Genomic DNA, 19,130 nt, shown 5'->3' with positions numbered 1-19,130 from the left:
TCGGTTTTGTATATGATGTTATGGCCGCGTATAAGGTTGCGCGTTCATCACCATATAAGGAGGTGATTCCACGACATAAGCAGCATTTTGAAGGGGGTAATAATGTTAAAGGACCTCAAGAAGCATATATGATTGGCTGAATGAACTGCAGGCTCCCTCGAGCTGGAAGCCATCATGGCTCCTTCTTCTCTTCCGTTTCCATTTATCAAATCCTCTGAACCATTTTGAACATCTAATGATGTGGCTTTAAAAGCAGCATGACTCAAGATTCGACCCGTTTTCAGCCCACTTTCTACCATCTCCCCAATTTTGATAACCTCAGCAAATGACTTTCCCATAGCGGACATCATATTCTGGAAGTAGTCCGAAACTTGGTCCTGTAGAAAGACTGTGACCATTTCAATTTCGTCCATTGAAGGCTTTACCCTGGAAACTTGCTCACGCCATTTGACAGCATATTCGCGGAAGCTTTCCGCGGTTTTCTTTTTCAAATTGGACAAAGAGTTTCTGTCGGGAGCGATGTCCACATTATACTGGAACTGGCGGACAAAATCTCTGTCCATATCGTCCCACACATGCCAATGAGTAATTTTTTGATCCGTATACCACTCAGAAGCGATTTCGGTGAGGCTTTCCCTGAAATAGGACATTAGCAGCTCCTCTTTTCCACTAGTGCCTCTCAACTGGTTACAGTATCGTTTCAGGTAAGCGACCGGGTCTTCATGCCCGTCATACATTTCAAATTTTGGCATCTTGAAGCCAGCTGGCAAGTGGACATGGGGAAACATACAGAGGTCAGAGTATGCGACACTCTTTTGGCCACTCATACTTTGCATGTTTTTTAGGCTTTGTTTCAGGCTCTTCATCTTCCGAGCCATTTCCTCTTGTTCAGGATTATTAACAACATTTTCTTGTTCCACCGAGAGATCATATTGCAAAATTTGAGTGAAAGAGTACGGGGTCACATATGTTATTTCTGGTTGAAGCTGTGGACCTTGAAAAATGAACATTAGAGGCGGTGTCCTTGAAGCTGGTGCCCGGGGGTGAGCCACAGAAGGCATGCCAGGATCATTGGAGGGCATTGGAGGGTGATCGCATGGGATGAGCGGGTTGGGCACAGGGGCATTGGTAACCTCGCCTGACCTGGGGATCAATTCAGGGAACTCAAGAATTGCACTTGGCGGTTCCCTACCATTGGACCAGGCAATCCACATTTCCGATATGCGGAGACGCAACATCCTATTCTCTACAGCAGCTGCTGATTCTAGCTACAGAATAGCCGATGTCGGGCTATCCTTAGGACCGATGATTGGTAGATTGCTTGCGGAGGCCATCTGTACCTTTGGATCTTATGAAGGAGGGGAGGCTAGACTACCAACAAAACCAACCACCAAAACTTGGCTAGTTTGCACACCCAACAACCTTGTTAGTTTTGAGACATTTAACATATAGGAAATCGCATGTTGTGATGCAATGCACCTAACAGTTAAACGCTTCTACCATGTGTTTGAACGGTTGCATGTTTCATCCCGGCCTTAACTAACTATTTCAGTATGTACCTCTTTTTTTTTTATTTCTGCCTCTCTTTAATCACTCTTGATTTTTTTTTTCATTTCGTTTCCATCGCTCTTTATTTTTGGCACTCTCTTTTCTTTTCTTTTCTTTTTTTCACTCTTTTATTTTATGTCACTCCTTTTTTTTTCTTTTTTTTTCAGTCTTTTTCTTTTTTTTCTTCTTTTTTGTTTTTTCACTCAATTTCTCTTTCTCTTTTTTTCAGCTTATTTTTTCACTCAGTTTATTTTATGGCTATGATCGAATCTGATGGGAATTGCCTACGTATCATGACGCCGCATGAATTAGATCTTGCGTAGTTCAGGAAGATTGAGAATGGAGTAAATAAACTAACTCTTTTTTTGTTTACTTTTATAAAACTCAGACCATGAAAACTTTAAGAAAAAGAGAAACATATTTTTTTGAATTCTTTGTTCTGTTGTTTTTTTTGTTTTTTTTTTGGACTTTTCGACAGAAATGCTTTAAAAGAAGAAAGGAAATATTATTATTTTTTTGGATTTTTTATTTTGATTTTATTTTGATTTTTGAAAGAAAGACTTCTAAGAATTCGTTTTCTTTTGATTTGAACTTTGGGGAATTTTAAAGGTAAAAAGAAAATATTTTTGTTTGAATTTTCATTTATTTTCTCTTTCTCTAAAGAGGAAAGAAAATATTTTTTGAATTTTGGATGTTGCCTTCTAATTTTTGAAAGAGGGACTTTTAAGAAAATATTTTGGATTTCTGAGTTTTTTTTTAATTTATTTACAAAAGTACTTCTAAAGAAAAGCGAAAATATTTTTGGACTTCAATTTTTCAAATTGTTTTTTGACATTTACGAAAGAAAGACTTTTAAAGAAGGAACATAATTTTTTTTGATGATTTTTTTTTTTTGATTTTTTTGGAATATTTGGAAAACAATACTTCAAAGTAAAGGAAACTCGTACTTTGGATTTTGATTTTTGATTGATTTTTCTTTTTATTTCTTTTTTTTCATATGAAAGACTCCAGAAAGAAGGAAACATTTTTATTTTTCAGTTTTAAAATCCTTTTTTTTAATTTTCTAAGGAAATGCTTTTAAAGAAGGATTAAAGGAAATTAATTTTGGATCTTTTTTTAAAAAAAAATTGGGGCCGGAACCAATGAGGTTTGCCTACGTATCTCGCATCCGGTGAGAATCAGACCCACGTAGTTCGGTCAATTTTGACGGAACAAAGAAACATGACACTTGAATATTTTAGGCTCATTTTGAAATGACCTTGTCTTTTTCTTTTTCCCTTTTTTTCAGAATTTCGGCAGAGTTTCAGAATTTTTCAAATACCTACCTCTCACTCTTGTTTTATTATTTTTGATTTTTTTCTCTTTTTTTATTTTCTTTCCATATTCTAGATGCCGATCAACATGCAAACCGAAACAAATAGATGCACAAGTAGCACGTAAGATGCATCAGGATGGTCTTTTTCATTTGGGTACACCTGTCCTAGACAGACCCAACCCCTGTGTTGAGTCTCCAAGGTCAAATGCACGTGATGCAAACAAACGTTCCTACTAGGGATCCGGCATGAGGCTTGTTATACTAGGTTTAAAAACCTGGGTTTATTGTTCTAGACCTGGCTTACCGGGCGGACAGCTCGAGCCGAAGGGATGCAGCGTACCGGGAATACAAAAGCTTCACCGGCTTTGCAACTTGTCCGAACCTCGTTCTAAAATTGGGATATGACTCTAACAGAAAAAAAGTCACGCAAAGTGCACACTTCCCAGATGATTTAGAAGACTCAGAGAGAAGAGAGTTTCGTAACAATTTATGTACAGTCCAAACAATATCAAAGCAGTAAAAAATGGCATTTATCACATTAGGCTCAAACATGTAAAAATCAGATAATAAAAACAAGCCAATTATAACAGTTATTCTAAGCTCGGATTCTGAACCCTGAACCACAAGTTCTGGGTTCTTATCCCCAGCAGAGTCGCCAGAGCTGTCACACTTCCTTTTTACCACCCAAGGTGGGTATATAAGGGAGTTTTTCCAATTAAAGTGACATTATTCGAAATAGGATTATTTTATTTAATTTTTAGAGTCGCCACTTGGGAGAATTTTATGATGTACCAAGTCACAGGTTTATTTTAAAATCCCAAATCGAGGAAATCGATTTTATTAAAAGTCTGCGAAATCAGAAATTCTAGATAAGGAATCTATTAATCCGGGAGAAGGTGTTAGTCATTTTCGGGTTCCGCGGTTCGAGCACGGTCTCTTAAACTATTATTAATTGGTCTATTATCCGATTTACTACATGTTTTAAAATATATTGTGCATTTTAAACTTTATAACCACTTTTAATTATTTTAAACTGCTTTTAGGATTTATGGAATTATTTCTTGAACAAGTTGCGATTGTCGTACACTTACCGTTTTGGAACACGCCGCAAACCCCACTACATAAAATGCACCCGCGATTTGCGATATGTTTATTTTATTAATGTTCAAAGTTGTTAGGATCGAGTCACATGAAATACACACCCGAATTTGGGAATTATGTGTCGTGATCATGCCACGGGAACCGTACCCATAGTCACGATAATTTTATTAATCGCGCCTAAAGCAAGCTACGATGTTTGTGATTTATTTCATATTCTAATTTGAGATTATTGCAAGGTTGTGATTTATGGATAGGAGATTTTGGTGAAAGAAATAGTATGATACTGCTACTATAGTCACTAAGAGAATCAATTATTCTTTAGAGCTATTAAAAGTCATAACTTAATAAAACAATCCATCCTACACAATACCTAATGTAAAACAACATTCTCATTAACGTAATAATAAAATAACCAAATGTAGACGCACAAAACATGGAAAAATACAATCCATTAAACATGATTTAAAGCTCACTTGAATGTTCTCTTAATTCAAACTAAATGAACCAAACTATAAAGAATCAACTATATATGAACAGTAATGGAGACCAAAATGCAGTAAAAGAATATTAACCAAGCAAAATATCATGTGTTTAACTAAGCAAGATAGAGAAACAAGCAAATAAAATGTACAAGAATAGAAATAAAAAAAAGTGAACCTTATGGCTAGAAGCTTTCTTCAATACATTTTCTGTTCGGAAGCAGCAATTACAAGAAAATCCAACGTCGAAGCTAGAACATCGACCAGAATAATCAGCAGGAATCCATGGACCAAAGCTCGAATAGAGGACTGTAAACCTCGGCTCTTTAAAACAGGAACCAAATCTCATGTGAAACCCATTTTTTTCCCTTGCTTTTTCTCGAAATCCAACTTAAAAGAAAAAAAAGCTAATATATTGTATGTGATTTTTTAGATCTGAGTAGCTAGAGATGAAACTAAAAGTGAAAATATTCTCTCTCTTTTTTCTGATCGGGTCTCTTAAGAAGTAGAACTAAGACGAAAACAAATAGCAAAATCTTTTTTTTTTTGGACATTTTCTTTGGATCGAAAAAAAAAAAGAAACTAAAAAAATGTAAAGAAAATCCTTTTTCCAATTACATGAATACTCACTAACCTTTAGAAGAATCTAGCCTATTATCATATTTTTGGGCTTTACGCCTCTAGCTAAATGGTAGTTTAATCTTGTTCAACCATAGTTGCTTTAAATTTATGTTTCGAGCTGTGCGCTGCTCCAGAGTGAACCAGATTGAATGTTCTTCCAGCTGTAATTGGTTCGCATTAGTGACAAGTATGTGAAGGTGAAATCAACGTAGGAGAACTCAGTTATACGATCCATAATAAGGGACTTTCAAGGCAATACTGACTGGAGAGCTTGTGAGTAAAAAGGGTGGCTGATATTCAAACTGACATTTTTGGGTGTGGCTTGTAAGGTGGCATTGCTTATTCAACTTTAGCTTTTTGGGGGTAGCTACGTTTCTTTTGTTTCTTAGCATTAGGAATTCTTGAGTTTGGAAAGGTGGTGGTGCCGTTTTCTTCAAGAGAGGGGTCCTGAGATGGATCAGCAAAAATGGGAGCAGCGACACTGCTTCTTCGTTGTTGAAGGGGAAGGGTCCTTGATTTTTGCTAGGTATTTTTTTTGTCTAAGAATCGGTAGGTTTTCTCATGTTTTTTCTTAGCTTTAGGGATTCTTGAGTTTGGAAAGGTGATGGTGCCGTTTTATTCAAGAGAGGGGTCCTGAGATGGATCGACAAAACAATGTAGTGTTTGGCCCAATTTTGAACAAGACCCAAACAATTCTTTAATTCCTTGTTTTTTCTTTTCTTTTCTTTTCTTTGGTTTTAAATTCAAATTAAATTAATTAAAATCCTAAATCAATCAATTTTTGTAGAAATTAAAATTCTTTATCTATTTTTAACATTAAAACAACTAATTAACTTAAAACAAAAGAAAAATGCTAATTTTATAGGCTAAAATCTAAATATGTAAAAATGACCATTTTTGTGATTTTTGCTTAATAAAATTAATTCCTACATGCAAATTTGAATCTAAGATGGCATGAAATTAAAACGTGATAATTTTTATGATTTTAAAATATTAAAAATGCATGAAATGCAACTAAATAAAGAAAAACTCCTAGAAATCAATTAAAATTATTTTGGTCTATTTTTTGGAGTTATTTTCATGTACGGCAAAAATTAGGTGCTCACAGCTGCTACCCACCCGGTTAGCCACTGTACGGCCTTCACATTGTTCACCATTGTGATTTCTTCGATGGCCTTGATTTTGTTGGGGTTAATCACGATCCCCCTATTTTCACCTACTCCGAAGGCACATTTCTCGGGGTTGAGCTTCATGTTGTAACTTCTACAGATATCGAATGTTTCCTACAAATGAGCCAAATGGTCCTCTGCACGCAGGGACATAACTAGCATGTCATCAATGTAAACTTTCATAGATTGGCCTATTTTATGTTCGAACATCTTATTAACTAGGCGTTGGTATATTGCTCTCGCATTTTTTAGCCCGTAGGGCATTACGTTCGAACAGTATATGCCATACTTCGTGATGAACGAAGTCTTTTCCCTGTCTTCTGGGTTCATTTGAATTTGATTATACCCGGAATAGGCGTCGAGAAAAGTGAGGATTTCGTGGCCGGCCGTGGCATCGATCAAGAGATCGATGTTGGGCAATGAGAATAAGTCTTTGGGACATGCTTTATTCAAGTCGTTATAATCTACGCACATTCTCAATTTATTTCCTTTTTGGGTGTCACACCTCCTTTTTACACCCAAGAGGGTATATAAGGGAGTTTTTCCAATATAAGTGACATTATTTGAAATGATATTATTTTATTTATTTCCAGAGTCACCACTTGGAATAATTTATTTGGTGTCTCAAGTCACCGATTTATTTTTAAAATCCCAAATCATGGAAAAATCAACTTTATTTAAAAGTTTGCGAAACTAGAAAATCTAGGTACGGAGTTTTGTTAACCTGGAAGAAGGTGTTAGGCATTCCTGGGTTCCGTGGTTCTAGCACGGTCGCTTAACTATTAATAATTGTCTTAATTATCTGATTAATTACATGTTTTAAACCTATTGTGCATTTTTAACTTTATAACCGCTTTTAATTATTTTAACCGCTTTTTAGGATATATGGAATTATTTCTTGAACAAGTTACGATTGTCATACACTTGCCGTTTTGGTACACATTGCAAACTGCGTCACATAAAATGCACCCGCGATTTGCAACATGTTTATTTTAATATTGTTCAAAGTTGTTATGATCGGGTCACATGAAACGCACACCCGAATTGGGAATTATGTATCATGACTATGCCACAGAAATTGTACCCATAGTCACGATAGTTGATTAATCGCACCTAAAGCATTTCTACGATGTTCATTTAATTATTATTTCCTACTGTTTAAGATCATGTATGTATCTGAAGTGATGAAGCTATTCAATGACATAATATAATGAGACCAATTTATATTACTAGTTCAAGACTAAATGTCAATTCCAATTCAACTACTATTAAATATGTGGGAATTAATCTGCTTATACTTCATTTGGCATATCACATGACTTCAAACTCAATCATAGAAATAGAAATGATTAGGCGACAATTACAACCAGGTACTTAACAGAGAAGCAAAGTGAGCAAATCTGGCAGTTGAATCGCAGGAAGTAAATGAAGTTAAGTATGTACACAAATTCTACGATTCAACTATTTGACAGTACAAATTCTCCAGTTTCAATAACCCCATTACGCTTAAGATCAAAAAAATCAAACTAGTTTGACAACAAGGAATAGGATCTTGTTTGGAGAATAAAGATCAAGATGCAGGACAATCATACAACATGAAATAGAGAACTTTTAACAGTTTCAAGAATGACATCTTGATATAGCAACTACTGGAACCGTTGATGCAGTTAGGACCATTTTATATTTGCAAGCCGTTTATAACAGAAATGTTTTTCCAAGGAGGTTAATCACATTAATTACTGGCAAAGAAATGTCTAATGAATTTACAATCATCAATAGCAGCAGGAGATAAGGATATATGGAATTTCAGATTACTAACATTCTTGCTAACCAATTTAACGACAGTTATCAATTGATAACATTGGAGGTACATTTAAATCTTTGAATCACAAACAAGCCAAAGATATCCAAATTACACTTAAATTAGCAGTTATGTCAGAAAATACTTACAAAAATAAGAATGAACAATTGAAAAATAATTTACTTAGGATTTAAATATTTCATCAAGTAATGATACAAGTTCAAGGATATGTACCTAGATAGCTGATAATCGAACCTGAAATAACCAAATAAAGGAAGAAACAGATGAATCAGCATATCACAACCCCAAATACCAGTCGTGATGGCGCCTATCACATTTCTTGGCAAGCTAACCCAAACCATCAATCAGATCGAATTTCTTTTATAAAATCATTTTTCCAACATAGGATTAATACCAGTTTTCATAAGAAGTGTTTAAAATAGCTAAAATAATGTGGAATCCAATAAAACATAAGACAACACAACCCCAAATATCTGGTGTCACGAGTCTAGAGCCTCTAAATATACAAATCTAATTGTCTAATATATAACAAGTCTAAAAAATGGGAAAACAAGGATAAGAGGAAGAAAGCAGGGCTGCGGGCGCCATGAAGCTACCTTGCAGTCTCCGGCAAACTCTGATAATGCTGAAGACCCTCACTCTGTCGCTCGGGCACCTGGATCTGTACACAAGGTGCAGGGAGTAACGTGAGTACGCCAACTCAGTAAGTAACTAAAGTAAATAAGGTCCGAAAGTAGTGACAAGCAGTTAAAAATCGTATAACTGAAGAAAACAACAGAATACAAGTCAACTTCACAGTTTAAAACCAATTTCGCCGTAAAATCATCAAATTTCAGTTTAAACACTTGAAATCGTATACTTAATAATTTTCCAACAGAGGCTTATTTTAAAAAAAAGAGTGAAATCAGTAAAGATATCATAATTGGGCCCCTCGGGCAAGGTATCACTCAGAATATGGCCTCTCGGGCAGCCTATCAGTCACTCGTGACTCAACTCTCATCACCCAATACTCGCTCTTAACACTCAGGCTCATTAATATTTGTGACGACCCGGCCAGTCATCTCATGAGTTACCGCTCCATTTATCCCATTTTAGCTTCTTTACGCTTCGTTATCCGTGTTTTATGTGATCGAGTTTATTAGTTCGAGTTCGGAGAGGATTTGGTAAGAAATGAGACACTTAGTCTCTTTTAAGAAGGCTTAAATTGGAAAAGTCAACCGGATGTTGACTTATGTGTTAGAAGGCTCGGAAGTGAGTTTCGAGGGTTCGATTAGCTTCGGGAGGTGATTTGTGACTTAGGAGAGCGATCAGAATGGGTTTTGGAGATGTAGAGAAGATTTAGGCGTTAATTGGCGAAATTGATATTTTGAAAAATTCCGGTTGATAGGCGAGATTTTGATATAGGAGTCAGAATGGAATTCCGAGAGTTGCAGTAGCTTCATTTCATTTAGGATGTGTGTGCAAAATTTCAGGTCATTCGGACGAGATTTGATAGACCTTTTGATCGAAAGCATAATTTAAGAGTTCTTGGAGTTCTTAGGCCTGAATCCTATGTTAAATTGGTGATTTGATGTTGTTGTGAGCGTTCCGAAGTTTTGAGCAAGTTTGAACGATGTCATGAGATGTGTTGGTACAATTGGTTTGAAGTTCCGGGAGTTCCGGGTAGGTTCCGGGATGTTTTAGTGCAAAAATCATAGCTGTAGCAGGTCTACAGGGGTTGCAGGCCCCAGAACTCACCCATGCGGTCCGCACAAAAATAGGTGCGCCCGCGTTGAGTGCTGTGCAGAGCGCATAAAAACGGCTGCGGTAGGTGTCATGCGGACCGCACAAAATGGTGTGCGGCCGCGTGGGGAACGATCTGCTGGTCCTACTTTGGAAGCTCATAACTTTTGATCTACAAGGAATTTTGAGGTGATTCAAAAACAAAAGTTGTATCCCTTCGTATCTAGTTTCCAGAAAAGTAAAGATATCTCAATTTGGACATCTGTAGCAAAGGTTATGACCCAAATACTAAAGCCTATCACTGCAGAGGGAGGCATGTGCGGCCGCACGTTGCCTTTGCGCGGACCGCACTGGCTTGCGCGGACCGCGTGAGGGCAACATGCGGCCGCACAAGCCTCCCTCTGCAGTGACAGGCTTTAATGAAAATCGCCCAACTTGTCACATTTAACTAATAATAAAATGAGTTACAACTTTCATACTTTATTTATTTCGTTGTATAAATGATATTTCTACATCATGTTTTGGGCTGAGAACTACTGTTTTACTAATGCCCAAGGGGCTTATGATGATTTCTAGACTGAATGAGGCCGAGGGCCATATGTGAGGATATGCTGAGTGATATGAGGCCGAGGGCCTGAGATACTATTCATGCCATGCGGTGGCTTGAGTGATGTGAGGATATGCTGAGTGATGATGTCATGAGGTGGCTTGATATAGCGCTTGGGCCGTAAGGGGCCCCTCCGGAGTCTGCACGCCCACAGTGAGCGCGGGTACCCATGTGATTTGAAACAGTGGTAACAATGACATTGTATGATACAATTTGGTAAGGTAACAATGGCTGACCATTATGCTGAGTGATTGTGAGGTAGCCCGATGGGCTGATACTGTACTGAGAGTGAGCCTGATGGGCTGATACTATGCTGAGCGATTGATACTGTGCCCGAGGGGAAGATTTCTACTTGTTAATTACCTGTTAAATTACCTATTTTACTTGTTTTAAAAAGGAATATCATTTGATTTCTTCACTGATTTACTGCTTTAAGTGATTTTACTACTTGATATGGAATTGCTTTGTGCCTTTACGTGTTTTCATACTTTCAGCCATTATTTGTAATTATTACTTACTGAGTCGGAGTACTCACATTACTCCTTGCACCATATGTGCAGATTCAGACATAGCAGAGTCCGCACCTGAGCGCTGATTCCTTCCAGGTTAGGAAGTGATTTGGAGTTACGAGGTAGCTGTTGACGTCCGCAGCCCCTTGTCTCTCTTATCCTCTATCATTTATGTTTTCTTCAAACTGTTGTATCGGATTTCGTACTTTGTAGACCTATAGAAGATTTTGTAGTAGCTCATGACTTGTGACACCCCGGTTTGGGTTGTGTCGGGATGGTTCCTGCTGTTATTATCGTTAAATTCCGCAATTTATGAATATTATATTATATGTTACTACTGTTTATGATGGTTAACTGTTTAAAAGAGGTGTTCTGTTTTGGTCTGGCTGGCCCTCACTCTCGTCACTCAGTACTCACTCTCAGCACTCAGGCTCATTAATATCTCATAGTAATAGAAATCATAGTAACCACTACAGCGTGCAGCCCGATCCATAATTTATAGTCGACTGCGCTCACTGGAGGTGTACAGACTCCGGAGGGGCTCCTACAGCCCAAGCGTCATATCGCTGCGGCGCGCAGCCCGATCCAATATATATATTGCTGCGGCGTGCAGCCCGATCCAATATATATATCGTATATATATATGTGGCGTGCAGCCTGATCCAGTATATATATCGTTGTGGCGTGCAGCCCGATCCATAATATAAACATATAATATCCTCACTATTAGGTTCCCAACCTCTCTCAGTCATTAACCTCACAGCCTCTCGGGCACAACAATAGAAATTAAGGAACTCAGCCCAAACAGTCCTCACAATTAGAAGGGGAGTGATAAAACCAGTTTTAAACATTTAAACAGGTAAAACATGACTGAGGATATGCTTTCAACAAGTAAAGTGAGGGAAAAATAGTAAAATGCCCCTAAGGGTCTCAACAGGTCGGCACAAGGCACCAAACATGGCATACAACCCATAATACCGTATAAATGACTAAAGTATAGAATAATATAAGATTTAAAATCAAATACGCGGCTTAATAGTTTCTACGGGACGGACCAAGTCACAATCCCTACCGGTGCACGCCCACACGCCCGTCACCTAGCATGTGCGTCACCACATTTATCAAAACAAGTCAAATATCGGGGTTTTGTACCCTCAATTCCAGATTTACAATGGTTACTTACCTCAAACCGGTGAAAATACTACTCCGCGATGCCTTTGCCCCTCGAATCGGCCTCCACTCGCGTCGAATCTATCAAAAATCAGAATCACGGCGTCAAAATATGCTAAGGGAACGAAGCCCATGCGAAAACAATCAAATAATACCAAAATCCTGAAATTACCAAAACCCGACCCCCGGGACCACGTCTCAAAACTCGATAAAAATTATGTCAATGGAATCCTTATCCTCCCACGAGTCTATACATATCAAGAACACTGAAATTGGAGTCCAAATGACCCCTCAAATCCCCATTTAAAGCTCTCTTAATCTCAAGCCCTAATCCCCAATTTTTCTTCCTTAATTTCCAGTAAAACCATGATTAAACAATGGAAAAATGATCTTAAACCCAAGTAATTAAGCTTAGGGCACTTACCCAACTGATATCCTTTGATTCCTCTCGAAATCCTATGCCTTAGCCTCATTCCCGTCTTTAAAAATGGAGTATTTTGCAAAAATTCGCGAAGAAAGCAATATATACCTTTTGGCTAGGGATTTTTGCATCTACGATCCCATAGCCGCTTCTGCCGTACCGTATATGCAGTTTTTCCTCCGCTTCTGCGGAAACCACTTATTGGACCAAAATTCCTTCTACGACCAACCATCCGCACCTGCGGCTTCGCAGGTGTGGTCCCACAACCGCATCTGCGGCTCCTGACGACTCCTCGATAATACACTTCTGCAGCTCCTCTTCTGCATGTGCGACGTTGCACCTGCGGTCCCCAATCTGCAGGTGCGGAAATACCAAAAGCAATAGAGATTTTGGAACTTCACAAGTCTCAAACCTTTCCGTCAACCATCCCAAATCACCCCGAGGCCCCTGGGACATCAACCAAAAGCACAAACATATCCTAATACCTTATTCAAACTTGTTCCAATCATCAAAACACCTCAAACAACATCAAATCACCCAAAACACATCAGATTCAAGTCAAACTTTCTAAAATCTTGTGAATTTTGCTTTTGATAAAAAACCCAACCAAACCACGTCCGAATGACATGAGATTTTGCACACACATCCTAAATGAGACAACAGAACTACTGCAACTCTCGGAATTCCATTCCAACCCCTATATCAAAATCTCGCCAACCAACCGGAAATCGCCAAAATCTTAACTTCGCCAATTCAAGCCTAAATCTACTCTTAACCTCCAAAACTCATTCCGATCACGCTCTTAAGTCACAAATCACCTCCCGAAGCTAAATTAACCCTCAAAATTCACTTTTGATCCCTCTAACACATAAGTCAACATCCGGTTGACTTTTCCAACTTAAGCTTTCTTACCGACCAACCGGTTGACTTTCTTACACATAAGTGTATCAAACCTTACCAAAATCATTCCGGATTCGATCCGACCAACCCAATACCACAAAACATGGATAACAAGGCATAAGGAAGCAGATATGGGGATAACAGACAGGTAACTCATGAGACGACTGGCCAGGTCGTCACATCCTCCCCAATTTAAACAAACGTTCGTCCTTGAACGAGTCAAGAAACATACCTGAAGCCTCAAACAGGTGAGGATATCTGCTCCGCATGTCCTACTCGGTCTCCCAGGTAGCCTCCTCCACGGGCCAACCTCTCCACTGCACCTTCACTGAAGCTATATTCTTTTATCTTAACTTTCGAACCTGTCGACCCAAAATAGCTTCTGGCTCCACATCATAAGTCAAATCATCATCCAACTGAACCGTGCTAAAATCCAAAACATGAGACGGATCCCCAATATACTTCCAGAGCATAGAAACATAAAATACCGGATGCACACTCGACAAGCTGGGTGGCAAAGTAAGCTCATAAGCCACCTCCCTAATCCTCCGAAGCACTTCAAAAGGCCCAATTAACCGAGGGATCAATTTCCCTTTCTTCCCAAATCTCATAACACCCTTCATGGGTGAAACCTTCTTACCGACCATGTAGGACACATCCCGAACCTTCCTATCAGCGTAGCTCTTCTACCTCGACTGCTGTACGAAGCCACTCCTAAATCGCCTTCACCTTTACTAAAGCATCCTGCACCAGGTCTGTCCCCAATAGCCTAGCCTCACCGGGCTCAAACCATCCAACTGGAGATCTATACCACCTCCCATACAAAGCCTCATACGGAGCCATCTGAATACTCGACTGGTAGTTGTTGTTATAAGCAAACTCTACAAGTGGCAGAAACTGATCCCATAACCTCCGAAATCAACGACACAAGCACGCAACATGTCCTCCAATATTTGAATAGTGCGCTCGGACTGCTCGTCCGTCTGAGGGTGAAAATCTGTGCTCAACTCAACCTGAGTACCCAACTCTCGCAGCACAGACCTCTAAAACTGCAATGTAAACTGAGTGCCCCTATCTAAAATGATGGAAACTAGGACACCATGCAACCGAACAATCTCCCGGATATAGATCTCTACCAACCGCTCTGAAGAATAGGTAGTACACACATAAATGAAGTGCGCGGACTTGGTCAGCTGATCCACAATCACCCAAATAGCATCGAACTTCCTCAAAGTCCGTGGAAGTCCAACAACAAAGTCCATAGTAATCTTCTCCCACTTCCACTCGGGAATATCCATTTGCTGAAGCAAGCCACCCAGTTTCTAATGCTCATATTTCACCTGCTGACAATTGAGACACCAAGCTACAAATCTCACAATATCTTTCTTCATTCTTCTCCACCAATAATGTTGTTTCAGATCCTAATACATCTTTGCGGCACCCGGATGAATGGAATACCGCGAGCTATGAGCCTCCTCCAGAATCAACTCCCGAAGCCCATCCACATTGGGCACACATATCTGGCCATGCATCCTCAATACCCCATCATCACCAATTGTCACATCTCTGGCATCATCATGTTGAACTCTATACTTCAGGACAAGCAAATTCAGATCATCATACTGGCGCTCTCTAATGTGATCATATAAGGAAGACCGAGAAACCACACAAGTTAATACCCCGCTAGGCTCCGAAACATCTAATCTCACAAACCGATTGGCCAAGGCCTGAACATCAACTGCAAAAGGTCTCTCCCCAACTGGAATATATGCCAAACTTCCCATGCTCACCGCCTTTCGGCTTAAAGCATCGGCCACCACATTGGCCTTCCCTAGATGGTACAATATAGTGATATCACAATCCTTAAGCAACTCCAACCACCTCCGCTGCCTCAAATTGAGATCCTTCTGTTTGAATAAGTACTGGAGGCTACGATGATCAATAAACACCTCACAAGACACACCATACAAGTAGTGCCTCCAAATCTTCAACGCGTGAACTATGGCAGCCAACTCCATATCATGAACGGGGTAGTTCTTCTCATGGGGCTTCAACTGACAAGAAGCATAAGCAATAACTCTACCCTCCTGCATCAAAACACAACCAATACCAACTCTCGAAGCATCACAATACACGGTATATGAACCTGAAGCTGATGGAAAAACTAGCACTGGAGTTGTGGTCAAAGCTGTCTTGACCTTCTGAAAGCTCTCCTCGCACTCGTCCGACTATACAAATGAAGCACCCTTCTGAGTTAACTTGGTCAAGGGCAATGCGATAGATGAGAATCCCTAAACAAACCGGCAATAATAGCTAGCCAAACCAAGAAAACTGTGAATCTCTGTGGCTGAGGACGGTCAGGGACAACTCTGAACCGCCTCTATCTTCTTCTAATCAACCTGAATACCCTCGCTGGACACCACGTGCCCCAAGAAAGCCATTGAACTGAGCCAAAACTCACAATTGGAGAATTTTGCATAAAGCTTCTCCTCCCTCAATCTCTGCAACACAACTCTTAAATGCTCCGCGTGCTCCTCCTGACTACGCGAATACACCAGAATATCATCAATAAAGACTACGACAAACGAATCGAGATAAGGTCGGAACACGTTGTTCATAAAATACATGAACACTGATGGGGCATTGGTCAGCCCAAAAGACATCACCAAGAACTCATAATTACCATATCGGGTCCTGAAAGCTGTCTTAAGAATATACGAGTCCCTGATCTTCAACTGGTGATAACCTGAATGGAGATCAATCTTGGAGAACACTCTCGCTCCTTGAAGCTGGTCGAATAAATCATCAATGCGAGGAAAAGGATACTTGTTCTTAATTGTTACTTTGTTCAATTGCCTATAGTCAATGCACATTCTCATAGTTCCATCCTTCTTCTTCACAAATAGAACCGGCGCACCCCAAAGTGACACACTAGGCCGAATGAACCCCTTATCGAGGAGTTCCTGAAGCTGCTCTTTTAATTCCTTCAACTCCGCTAGTGCCATACGATATGACAGAATAGAAATGGGCTGAGTGCCCGACACCAGGTCAATACCAAAATCAATGTCCCTGTCCGGTGGCATGCCCGACAGGTTTGCAGGAAACACATTGGGAAAATCCCTCACAATTGGGACAAAATCAATACTGGGAGCCTCAGCTCCGACATCCCTCACAAGGGCTAGATACGAAAGACATCCCTTCCCAACCATACGCTGGGATTTAAAGAATGAGATCACTCTACTAGGAACATAATCAGTCATACCTCGCCACTCGATCTATGGCACACCTGGTATAGCCAATGTGATTGTCTTGGCATGATAGTCCAGAATAGCATGACAAGTAAATAACTAGTCCATGCCCAAAATGATATCGAAATCCACCATACACAATAATAAAAGATCCACTCGAGTCTCTAGACCCCCAATAGTCACCACACACGATGGTACACACGGTCTACGACAACAGTATCACCCACTGGATTAGATACATGAACAGGTAAAACTAGAGACTCACGGGGCATATCCAGATAACAGGCAAAGTATGATGACACATAAGAAAAGATGGAATCAAGATCAAATAATATAGAGGCATCTCTGTGGCAGACTGAAACAATACCTGAAATAACGGCATCTGAAGCAGCAACATCTGATCTACCCAGGAGAGCATAGAAACAGGCCTGACCGCCACCTGATCGACCTCCCCCTCTAGGGCGACCCCAGGCTGACTGACCTCCACCCCTAGCTAGCTGGGCGAGTGGTGAAGTGACTAGAGCAGAAGTCGAGGGCCGACCCCTCTGCTGAAACTGACCATCATGAAGACGAGGACACTGCCTCTTCATATGCCCGAACTCTCCACACTCATAACAACTCCCCGGTGCTGGAGATTGGGACTAAAGGGAACCTCTGGCACCGGAGTGACCAATAGAAGGACCTGGCATAGAAGAACCCTGCACTGATGGAGCACGGGACAAACTCTAGGCTGGAAGGGCACTGAGTGATGAGTGACCCTGATGAGAACTATGAGAACCATGACCCGATGATGCCCCACGATTCCCTGGGCGAGCTGAATGAGCCAGTCTGAAGGGACGACCTCTTCCCTACTAGAACTGACCCCTCGACGGAGTACCACTGTAACTACCAGATTCTTGAGGCCTCTTGGCCTCCCTCTCCTCTCACTCCTATCGGCGAACCGTCTCAATCTCACGGGTGATGTCAAGAACCTCCTCGAAAGTAGCACCTGTCACCCTCTCCCTAGTCATGAGAATCCGAAGCTGATATGTGAGACCATTAACAAACCTCATAATCCTCTCTCGATATGTGGGGACCAACCAAACCGTATGACGGGATAACATAGAGAACCGCATCTCATACTACATCACAGTCATCTCTCCTTGACGCAACTGCTCAAACTACCTGCGTAGCTTCTCTCGGTGAGACTATGGCACATACTTTTCCAGAAAGAGAATAGAGAAGTTCTGCCAAGTAAGGGGCGCTACACCAACAGGCCTACGCCTCTCATACGCCTCCCATCAAGTGAAGGTAGCCCCGGAAAACTGAAAGGTGGTAAAAGCTACGCCACTGGTCTCTAGAATCCCCGGTGTATGAAGCATCCTCTGGCACTAATCTAAGAAACCCTGGACATCCTCGCCCTCTACACCGCTAAAAGTGTGACTCTTGAGTCTACCAAACATCTCTAGTCGATGCTGCTCGTCATCTGGTATAACTAGTACCACAAACTCCTGAGCTGGTGCAACCGGCTGGGGTGGAGGTGCCCCCAGTGTCTGAAGTCCCTGCATAACCTGCTCAGGTGTGCGAGCAACGAGAGTCTGGCTGCCTCCCCTGGCCTAAGAAGTAGCTACGACCATAGTAACTGAAACTGCCTGAGCCAAACCGGTACACACTGATAAGATCTGAGCTAAAGCCTCCTGAAGGCCTGGGATCACAATGGGCACAGCTGGTGCCTGAGCTGGTGCTGCTGTAGCGTCCACAACTAGGACCTGATCCTGAACTAGGGCAACTAGTGGATCTGCAGGGGCTGCCCTAGCTACTCTGTCCCTACCACAACCTCAACCGCATCATCGGCCTTTGGTGGCTCCAAAGGTGGAACTAGTGGTCATCCACCCTGCACGGTAGCACATGTCCTCACCATCTGTGACAGAATGGAATAACAACAATTTAGTATTCAGATTAACAGATTTGCACAACAAGAATTTCAAGAATATAAAGATTTTCCTAAAGGTTCTGCACCCTCTCGAGGATAAATACAGATGTATCGGTACCGATCCGCGAGACTCTACTAAATTGGCTCATGACTCGCGAGACCTATGTAACCTAGGATCTGATACCAACTTGTCACGACCCCAAATACCCAGTTGTGGTGGTGCCTATCACATTACTAGGCAAGCCAAGCCAAGCCAAACAATCAATCACATCAAATTTCTTTTATAAAACCATTTTTCCAACATATGATTAATATCAATTTTCATAAGAAGTGTTTAAAACAGCTAAAATAATGCGGAATCTAATAAAACATAAGACAACACAGCCCCAAATATCTAGTGTCACGAGTCTAGAGCCTCTAAATATACAAATCTGACTGTCTAATACATAACAAGTCTAAAATGCGGGAAAACAAGGATAAGAGGCAGAAAGCAGGGCTGCGGACGCCATACAGCTACTTTGCAGTCTCCGACAAACTCTGATAATGCTGAGTACCCTCACTCTGCCGCTCGAGCACCTGGATCTAT

The 19,130-nt window shown here is 40.6% G+C and overlaps 1 long non-coding RNA gene across 1 annotated transcript; it reads right to left on the bottom strand.

The window, feature by feature from the left end:
- Positions 1-8,493: 8,493 nt before the first annotated feature.
- Positions 8,494-18,520, bottom strand: LOC142170534 (uncharacterized). The gene is made up of 3 exons (XR_012699766.1): positions 17,000-18,520; positions 12,077-12,144; positions 8,494-8,716 (listed from the first exon to the last, which is right to left on the bottom strand). It is a non-coding gene; the product is annotated as an uncharacterized LOC142170534 (long non-coding RNA).
- Between the last annotated feature and the right edge of the window lie 610 nt (positions 18,521-19,130).

Source organism: Nicotiana tabacum, chromosome 16 (assembly GCF_000715075.1).
Source record: "Nicotiana tabacum cultivar K326 chromosome 16, ASM71507v2, whole genome shotgun sequence".
Classification (NCBI taxonomy): Eukaryota; Viridiplantae; Streptophyta; class Magnoliopsida; order Solanales; family Solanaceae; genus Nicotiana; species Nicotiana tabacum.
This window is presented reverse-complemented; position numbering and strand designations above follow the sequence as displayed.